The sequence below is a fragment of the Enhydra lutris genome, unplaced genomic scaffold (genome assembly GCF_002288905.1).
Source record: "Enhydra lutris kenyoni isolate GAN:26980312 unplaced genomic scaffold, ASM228890v2 scaffoldscaffold36, whole genome shotgun sequence".
Classification (NCBI taxonomy): domain Eukaryota; kingdom Metazoa; phylum Chordata; class Mammalia; order Carnivora; family Mustelidae; genus Enhydra; species Enhydra lutris.
In genome coordinates this window covers 2,711,476-2,721,558 of record NW_019154120.1, presented here as the reverse complement: position 1 = coordinate 2,721,558, position 10,083 = coordinate 2,711,476, and the positions used below count along the sequence as shown (strand labels likewise).

General features: G+C 52.3%; 1 protein-coding gene across 1 annotated transcript in view; it reads left to right on the top strand.

Moving 5' to 3' along the window:
- The first annotated feature begins 14 nt into the window (after positions 1-14).
- Positions 15-10,083, top strand: part of LOC111154305 (zinc finger protein 236) — a 103,896-nt gene continuing 93,827 nt past the window's right edge. Inside the window, exon 1 of the mRNA XM_022513818.1 lies at positions 15-46. The gene's annotated coding sequence lies outside the window, so the exon portion shown is untranslated. The remainder of the gene's footprint in view (positions 47-10,083) is intronic.

The window sequence follows — 10,083 nt, the reverse complement described above, 5'->3', positions numbered from 1 at the left end:
GGCCGCCCCCCGAAGCCCAAGGAGAGCAAGGCGCGCGGCGACACCGGTAAGCGGCTCCGGCCCGGCCGGCCGCGCTGTGCCGCTCCGCGCGAATATAGTCCCCGGATGCGGCGCGGAGGGCGCCGGGAACGGGCCGGCCGGGGGCGGCGGGCCGGGGGCGGGCAGCGGGGCCCGGGCCGGGGTCGGGGCGGGGGCCGCCGCCGCCGCGCCCCACCGCCGTCCCCGCCGCCGCCGCCGCCGCCCGACTGGCGGCCGCAGGGCGCGGGCGGAATGATACCGGCGCGGCGCGGCGGCCCCTCCGCCGGGCTGGGCCTACTTTCCTGGGCCGGGCGGGCGGCGGCGGCGGGGCCGGGGGCGAGGTGCGCGCCGCCGCCCTCCGCCCTCCTCCCCGCCGCCCCCCTCCCTCGCTCCCCTCCGTCGGCCGCCCCCCTCCGTCCTGCGCCCGCCCGCCCGCCCGCAGGGAGCCGGCCTCCCGGGCCCGCCCGCCCGGCCCGGCGCTCCCCGGCGGCGGGAGGCCTTCCTGAGGGAGGCGGCCTTCCTGAGGGAGGCGCCCTCCCCGGGGCGGGTCTCGGGGCGGCCGGGCAGGGCCGGATCGGGCCGGCGTCTCCGGGGCCCCGCGTGGCACGGGCGGGCGGGCGGGCGGCGGGGTCCTCCCCACAGGCGGGCCGCGGGAGAGGCGACCGGCTCGGCCTGGTCGCCCCGGACTGCCGAGTGCGCGCTCGCGGCGCGGCCCCGCCGGGGAGGCCCGGGAAGGGTCCGGGAAGGGTCCGGGGCGGGCCCGGGGCGCGCGGGCCGGCGGGGGCGGGGTCCCGGGGGCCGAGACCGGGGGACCGCAGCGCTGGCAGAGGCGGCTGCGTGGGGGCCGGGCCGGGGCGCGTGGACTCCCGGTCCTCGTCCCCTCGCCGGCCGGTGACGCAGCTCTGGGACCCCGGGCCCCTTCCCGGGAGCGGTCGGTGGACCCACGGGCGCCGGCCTGCGGCCCCTGCGCTGCTCTTCGCGACGGAGAAGGGTCCCTTGCGGGAGCGGCGGATCGGAGCGGGCCTCGCCGCGTGGAGCAGGAGGGCGGCGCGGACGAGCGAGTGGCGTGGACTGGCCGGAGGACGGACCGGCCGGACCCCATGCCCGAGGCCCTCCAGGTCGGCCGCGGACCGGACACGCGGTCACGGACGTGTCGGCATCCACGGGAATTTCGGAGGACGCGGCGCCCTCGCCGGGCTGTGCGGGAGCCGGGGCGGCGGCGGGAGCGGTGCGGGCCGGCCGGGTCCTGCGGGACGGGAGCCCCGCGTCGGATGCGTGGCTGTGGCGTGCAGGCGGGTCCTGAGGGCCGCGCTCTGCTCTCGCTGGCCTCGTTCCGTTCAGTCCTTTATGGCCGAAAACAGCAGGTGCGGGGCGTCGCGGCGGCCCGCGGGGAAGGCGCCTCCACCCAAGGCCGGGACACAGCCCCCGTCCCTACCAGCTTCCCAAGTGGCCTCAGTGTCCACCTGGGTTTGTCCAGCCCTAAAGGTACAAGTAGTCCCCGTCCGAGTCCTCCAGACCGTTCACAGCGACTCTTGCAGCTTCTGCCTCGAAGCCACGTTTCCCGTGGCCTCCCCTTTCCAGGTCTGTGGGTGGACTTGCTGGCGCCTCGCCCTGCCCTAGGCCATCAGCCTGGGGGGGCTCTTTACGGTGCAGATGAAATGGCCACACCCTGATTAAATCTCTTCAAAGGCTGGCTCATTCCTTAAGGTAAAATCCACATTCCTGCGGGATCCTAATTGATCCTGCCTGCGGAGGGCTCAGGGTCCTGTTCTCGGCCTGGCAGTGGAGGCCTGTGCCCTGACCTTCCTGAGAGTCCGCCTGCCCTTGCTCGGCCTTAGGCCTGGTGCTCCAGCTCCCAGCAGAGGCCTCCCGCAGACATGTCTGAGAGGAAGGTCGCACACCAGCCGTCCTTGGCCACAGTGGTTCTCACCGGTGGTTCCTGGAGACACTCGGAGGGCTGTGCCCACCACACATTTTCATAGCGATACTGTCCAGTTATTTCACTCACTTTCCCTGGGCGCTGATGGTACGAGTCGGCTACAGTTGCTCACGCCTCTGCTGGAATGCAGGCGGCCGTGGCCCGCGCTGTGGGAAGCTGTGGTGTTCTCCTGCATTTCATTCGAAAACAACATGCTGAACGTACTCCAAGTAAGATAATTTGCAGGAAAATAAAACACGACATAGAGCAACGGAGGGAATGCAGAGGCAGACATGAGGACTCCGGACATTAAAAAAGATTTGTAAAAGAGAAAACTCTTCTTAATCACCTTTTTGGAGAATATATTTCTCATAAAAGTGTGTATATAATAGGGTTGTTTTTAAGTGAATAAATATTTTAAAAAGTGCTCAGTTTTAATTTTAATTTCTAGTAGGGCAAATGACGATATAATGTGTATAAATTTAGGGTCTTTGGGGTCCTCAGTAATATTTAAAAATGTACAAACACCCTGAGATCAAAATGTTTGAGGACCGTTGCTCTGTCAGTTGACTGTCTTAATAATGTTTCTCATTATCTGAAATGCTTTTGTTTTCTGTTCCCATTATGGATTTTATTCTTAAGAGAAACCTGGAAGGTTGGTGGGGCTTTTTACAGATGGGGAACAGAGGTCAGAGAGGCTTGAGTGGAGTGGAAGGTCCACTCAGCTAGTGTCAGAGTTGGGATTTGACTCTGAAGTGTGTGTTGCATTATTTTTTCTTGTTGAATATAAGTCCTACACTGAATCACTAAATTTCTTCAACACATATGCAAAAGAACTTCCTGTGATGGGCAGGCCCTGCTCGGGGCTGGATGGCAGAGCTCAGCTCCCGAGAGCAGGGTCCCTGCCTAGGCTCTTGAGGGCCATGTGTGTCCTGTGATGGTGGGAGCACTGTTGGTGGCGACAGGAGCAGACACTCGAGGTCTAGAGTTCCCAGAGGGAAGGATGGCAGAATGGAAACCTCAAGAAGACATTAGGAGTAGGCCCACTAAACAACGTTTCAGCTTAGGGCATACGTACAGTAGTCCCCCCTCATACCTGTGGTTTCCGCTCCCTGCGGTTGGAAGCAGGTGGGCCTCTTCTGACCTGTTACCAGAAGGTTGTGGTAGACGAATGCTGGGTCACGGTGTCTCGCTTGATGTTGCAAGAGGAAGGGTGAGTGCCGCCTGGTAAGAGATGTAGAGGGAGAGAGACCACATTCACTGGGCTTCCACAGCAAACCGTGGAGTTGCTTGTTCTATTACTGTTAATCTCTCACTGTGCCTGATTTCCGAGTTAGAGTCAGTGAGAGGTACGTCTGTGTGGGAGAAAACCATACAGCAAGGGTTCAGCACCCTGTGGTCTCAGGTACCGGCTGGGGGTCTGGCAGTATACGCCACCTGTGCCGGGGGTGGGGGGCAGTCCCGGAGTGAAGGAAGCCTCCTGTGGGCGTCCGTGAGGGTCGTGTTTATTGAATGAGCATTTGCTCGGTGCCCAGCACTGTCCTGGGGATGTAAAGATGAGTGAGATTGGACTTTTCTCTTTATGGTACTTATTTTAGTTTGTGCTAAGTCATGATGTGACCCTGATGGTCCTGTATGGCTTCCGTTTGTTTGTTCTAGTGCAGTGGTACAAAGTTTTCTCCCAAGCTCCCCTTTAGGTGGCCCCTGCTCAGTTGTTGTTCTCTGTTGGAGGAATATTTGTAATCCTTCATTTCTAGAGTGCTGAGACACACAGACCTTGAGTCAAATGAATAAACAAGTCCTCTCATGCTCAGATCAGTTTGGGCCATTTTGGCTGTGGATGACTTCAGGAACTCTACTTTCCTCGCCAAGGAGACTAGACCACTAGGATGAGCTAAGAGCAGCGGAATTCAGCATACATGGCTGCAGCAGACGCTCTTGGGTTTAAAGGTGATTTGGGCTTCGGCAGGACCAAGGCGAGGACAGTATCTGCTTAAAATAATAACTTCCTAATAGTATCGGGTATCCAGGGATGGAAAGACGTCTTCATAAAGGAGCGCCCTTCATTCTCCATCGTTGAACTTTCTAGGTAGGCAGAGACTAGACTTTGTAGTATTTTGAGGAAAGTGTGTTAGGTAATACATCCAATTTAAAGATTTTATGATCCTGGAATCAAGTAGTGAGTTAACAGGAGTTCAAAATCTTGGTCTTTCCCACAATGAAGCAAAAATATTTCCTTATAAGGATTTATTAAAAAAAATACTGGTCTTTGACACAAGTACAGCATGGGAAAACCATACGAAACCATAAATCTTTGTGAGATGAAGTCAATTCAGCAGTTTTTAAAATAATGCTGACCCTATATCAGGGTCTTTGTATTTTCTCTGTGTACAGACTGTGTCTCTGTGCTCAAGCAATTAGTGTTTTTCAAATTACTTTTTAGTCTTAGAGCTTATTACGTGCAATAACACGGCAAGGTCTCAAGTGGTGGTTTTCACTCTTGGCAAAACATGGAGTTACCTGGGGGAGCCTTTAGGGACCCCGACGAGCAGGACTTGAGTCCAGTCATGCCTGAGCCCGTGAGGCGGGACCCAGGTGTCGCTGATCTGCAGGCTCCCCGGGGGGGGGGTGTGCTGTGTGCTCAGGGCCGGACACCCCTGGTCTAGGGTCTAGACCAGCAAAGCAGGTCTGGTGGAAGCACGGGAGACGGAGGAGTTCAGAGATGGTCGACCCCGCCGAGGTGTCTTCCCCCGACATCTCAGCGGAGTTGGAAGCTCTGCTTTAGTGGATTAAAATGAACGCTTAATGCCATAAGCAGTGAGAGCGGACGGTGTGCTCTTACCACAGAAGAAAAACCTAATAGTTTGTGGGTCAGACAGCGCCAGCGAACTAGCGCGTCGGTTAGAGGCAGTAGGGACAGGTCGTGGCCAGGTCTGGGGACCCGGGAGAACTGCCGAGAGCTCTGCTTTGGTCCACAGGGGCACGTCCCGGCTCGGCTCCCTCTAACCGTGGCCACGGCTCCGGTTTTCCAAGAGAAGCCACACGTGTGCATTGTTTGGAAGCTTTTGTTATTGTATTGTGGTCATTATGTCAATTGACCGAAACATCAACAGGGAAAGCGCCCAGACTTTAATGCGCTTTGTGAGCGGCCGCACGCAGCCAGCGCCCAGGGCACCGCAGGCTCCGCACGTTCCTTCCGTCCTGCCGGGGCTGCCGCCTTCCCTGGTCTGCGCCGCTGTCCGCCTCTGACACCGCCGGGCGGTTGGGCTGTTCTCGAGCTACACGGGGTTCGCGGTATGACACTCGTGTCTGGCTTCCTTCGTTCTGTGTGTGTGGTTGGGGGGTTGCCGCCGTCATCACTTGGCAGAAACCGGTCCAGTTACGGGGTCGCATGTTGTTCCATTACATAACACGCGTCACTTTGTCCTTTCTCCTGCGACCACACAGCTTGTTTCCAGTCGGGCTGTCCACGTGCTGCTGTGAACTTCTGCGCATCTGGGTCACGACAGACGCGGCGGGACGGGTCTCCAGTGAGCCAGCAGCTTCTCCTCCCGCCTGCCGCGAGCGCCACCTTCGCTCTGCCCGGGAGTGTTGTAGCCTTTCTGGTGTGCGCAGTGGTACTTTGAGTTTTAACTTGCAGTTCTGTGCTAATAAAGACCTTACGTTTATTAGCCATTAGTTCTCTTCTGTGAGGCTGTTATTTAAGTCCTTTCTGGCTTTCCTACTGGGTTGAGTATCTTATTTTGAGTTAATAGACTTTCCTGTTCGTAGCAGTGTTAAGCTTGCGCAGAATCGAGCAGATAGTACCGAGTTCCCACATGCCCTGCATGCGCCTTATTCTCCCCCTCAAGCTGTCCCCTGTTATTAGCATCTGGTGTCAGTGTGATACACGTGTAACAACTCGTGAACCAATTCTGACACATTACTAGTTAATAAAAATAATAGTTTACACGAGGGTTTGTGGTTGCCATAGTTCTGCTTGCTCACATGTCGCACGGTTGGACTCATACAGTACGCAGCCTTTGTAGACTGCCTTCTCTCGCTAAGCAGTGTGCTTTTAAGGATCCCTCACATCTCTTCACGGCTTGCTAGCGGTTCTTTTATTGCTGAATGATGCTCCATTGTCTGGATGCTCCTGCGTTTGTTTGTTTACGTTCCGAAGGCTGTCTTGGTTGCTTCCAGTTTTGGGCAGTTATAACCTGTCGTACACATTTGTGTGCAGGTTTTTAGCTCCTTTGGGTCACTGTAGAGGACCACTGTGCTGGATGGTCTAGTGAGACTCTATTTGGCTTTGCAGGAAGTCACCGGACTCCTCCAAAGTGGTTGGGCCATTTTGTATTCTGCATTTTGCATTCATTTTGCATTTTGCAAATGCATTGCATTTGCACCAGTAATGAATGAGAGTTCCTGTTGCTCCACATCCGTTTCTGCTTTTGGTATTATTTTTACTGTTTTTTAATTTTAGTCTTTCTAATAGGGTTGCAGTGGTATTTCATTGTGTGAATTGCAGTTCCCTTATGAGATAGAATGCAAAGCCTCTGTTCGTATGCTTCCTTGCCATCTGTATATCTTTGGTGAAGAGCTTCTTTATATATACTGTGTATGAGTTCTTTGTACTTTCCTGTTCACTCTTTTAAGGATATCTTTTCGTGAAAGAAGTTCCTAATCTTAATATTGTCTAATTTATCAGTCCTTTCATGTTTAGTACTTTTGGGACCTGTGTAAGGAATGTTTGACAATTGTAAGATTATGAAGACCTTTTCCTGTATTTTCACCTAGAAGCTTTATTGTTTTACTTCTCACCTTTAGAGTGGTAATTCATCCTCTGCTGTCAAAGGGCATTTGCAATGCTGTTGTAAATGATGCTTCTGTGAGCATTTTTAAACCTGTGTTTTTGGTCCATCTGTGTACACATTTCTGCGGGACGCACCTGGGAGCGGAATTGCTGGGTTGACGGGGTCTGTGTGTGTTCAGCTTTGGTCAGTGCTGCCAAATGGTTTTTGAGCACCTGTCATGATTTTCCCTCTCTCTAGTGCGATGTGAGGTTTCCGGTTGTTCCACATCCTCATCTGTCCTTGTTTTTTCCTGTCTTTTTAATTTTAGCCCTCCTAGTAGATGTGCAGTTTACTTTTCTAAAAGAGTATTTTTCGTTTCCTATTTATCATACCTTGGATTTCTCACAACAACCCCGTAAGTAAGCAGGATGGAGATCAGCTTCCCCTTTGGCTGAAGAACCGAGCTGAGCAGCAGATACCTGCTTCGCAGAGCCCTTACTGAGCACTTAGCAGGACTGACATTCCTAACGCTCATGACTCCCAGCCCTGCTTCCATCACTGTCTCCCTAATCTGTGACCAGTAACCCATGTTTTAATCTATAGATACCCATTTTTTAAGATATGTACATTAAAAATAGTATGTACCGTGCATGCATACTTCATTGGAAATTGGGACAGAATCTTGGACTGGGCTCTCCACAATTTTCTGTGGCGTCCTGTAGTTCTACTTGATTGTCGCAGTGCTAACATATGTGGTACGTTTGTGGAGCTGAGAAACAGCATAATGGCAGCAAATACATCCACAAGAAATTACTCTATTTATACAGAAAATCAGTTTTTTGCATTGTCTAAGGGAAGCATTATTCTCAGCAGTACACTCCCTGATCATTCTCAAAAAGGCCCTGTTACTTTTAGACCTTGGTCCTTGAATTGTTTTAGCTAGATGCGGAGGCTGTAGGCACTGGAGGTATTATTTTGTTGTAATCTGAGCACACCATCGTTTTGTTAAGTTGGGATAATGCATGTGGTGTCTTAGTGTACACCCACCAGAGTCTAAAGTCTTTAGAAATAAAAATGTACAGGTACTAAAAGCAGATATTTGAAAGAGGATTGATACTTCTTTTAAAGATAGAGACAGTGTCATGCCTGAGAAAGCAGGCGTATTGAAGGCACATCTGTCTGGGTAAAGGGGAGCTTTGCTGTGGGAACACGAGCGACCTGAGCCTGGCAGGGACCGTTTAGTGAGTCTCTGACCAGGTATTACTCCTTAACTCTCTGTCAGGTAATATTTCATATCATTTATCATGAAGCCGGTATCAGTATTTCAGACTCTTAATTGTCTCACTGACACCACTTAATGGTTTAGACAAGCAGGGTACTTTGACCTGACTCCCACTTGTGACTGTATTTTATACTGAAAGACTAAACAGAGTTAGGCTTACAATTGACATAAAATACTGTTGGTAAAACCCACGTTCACTTGCTGTTTTTATAGTAGGCACAAGGTTGAGATTGGGGTCTCATCTCAGAAATCATGACCTTGAGAGGCATGGGAGCCTGATTAATTAGGAGAGAGTCTTAAACTGTGAGTTCAAGATTACTTCCAGTTCTGCCCTGGCTAATTGTGTGATTTTGACCAAGTGGCTAAGTTTTTTTGGGGTCTTAGTTTCCTTAGCTCTACAACCAGGGGATGGAGTGTAGAACTCACCTTTTCCCCCTTAGTAAGTTTTCTTCCTTCTTAACCTAACCTCTTTTGAATAGGTAATACATTATAATGCTTCAGAATTTAAAAAACATGGAACATGTGCCAGGCTTTGTGCAAGGCTTTGGAGATACAGTGACCAAGTAGAAAGATGTCAGGGGTGCAAGCGCTGCAGAGTTTGATCTGAAAAAGTCCAGCTGTGCTCAGACCTGAATGACCAGCATGGGACGAACAGGAGAAAACAGGAGGAAGGAGAAAAGAAGAAACAAGAAAAGAGTAGAAATAACACACACACACACACACACACACACACACACACACACACGAAAGTAAGGAGGAGAAGGTGTGGTAGCTGAAGTGGGGCCCTACTGGAAGTAGGGGCGACAGTTGTCAGACTTCTCGAAGGCCTGTTTGGTGACCTCAGAAAGCATCCTGATGTCAGAATGAAAAGCTGAGAAAATCCCTCCATGGTTAGCTGGGCTCTCGGGGACAAGATCTTGGAAGACGGGGATGCTGGGATGGCTCAGTGGGTTAAGGTCTGCCTTCGGCTCAGGTCATGATCCCCGGGTCCTGGGGTCCAGTTCCTTATCAGGCTCCCTGCTCAGCGGGGAGTCTGCTTCTCCCTCTGCCCTTCCCCCTCCCCCTGCTCATGCTTATGGGCTCTCTTTCTCTCAAATAAATAAATACACTCTTTAGATGGGCCTGTTGAGAGAAGTAGAGATTTCAACTACTTTTTGGAAGATTTTTATTCAAAACAAAAATAAAAACAGATAAAAAGTTTGGGAGTTAGTTTAGAAACTGAAACTGGTGTATCCCATTTTAATATTAAAAATGCCTCTGCAGGATTTACGGATGGCCGAGATCTTCAGTGCATAGTGCTTGAGGATTCAAGTTGGGAGATGCAAATTGGGGTCGAATCAGTGGAATGCTGTAACAGCAGTTTGCTGAACCATCACGTATCACGGAGAGGCATTTAGTGTTAAGAGATCCACTGGGCAGGGCGCCTGGCTGGCTCAGTCCGTGGAGCGGGTGACTCGATCTTGGGGTTTTGAGTTCGAGCCCCACATCGGGTATAGCGATCACTTAAAATCTTAAAAAAAAAAAAAAAGATCAGTTTAGCTCTTCAGATGGGAGGTAAGGACAGACCTTTGCCAGGAAGGTTTAGCTGACTGGGCTGATTGCTGTGTCGGTCTTGGGAGAAGAGCAGTTTGTGGACTTGTCCAGACCCCATCACGGGCCAGGCCTGAATGACGCTGTGACGGAGTGTGGCTGTGGAGGGCCGGCCAGGCCATCGGAGGCGAGGGAGAGTGTTAAGGAGGCGGCTGCTCTCCTGAGCCTCTGGTGGGCTCTTGTCGCAGAAGCTCCGGAAGCATTCTCTTATTTAATCTGCAAGCTCGGAGGTCGGCTTTATTATCTGGGGGGCTGGTTGATAAGTGGTTATTCTTATATACGATCGAGAACATCTATGTAAAGAGCTGAATTGATGTTGAAACGAGTCTTCACATTTTTCAAGGAAAACAGCTGCTCAGACAGTTTCTGGTTTTTGCCACTGGTTCGTGTTTACGTTCGGTAGTGAGTCCGAGTTCTTGGTTCGGGAAGGGTGAGGGGTCGAAGGGAATGTGGTCGTGCGAGTGTGCATGTGTGTGTGTATGTGTGTGTGTGTGTGTGTG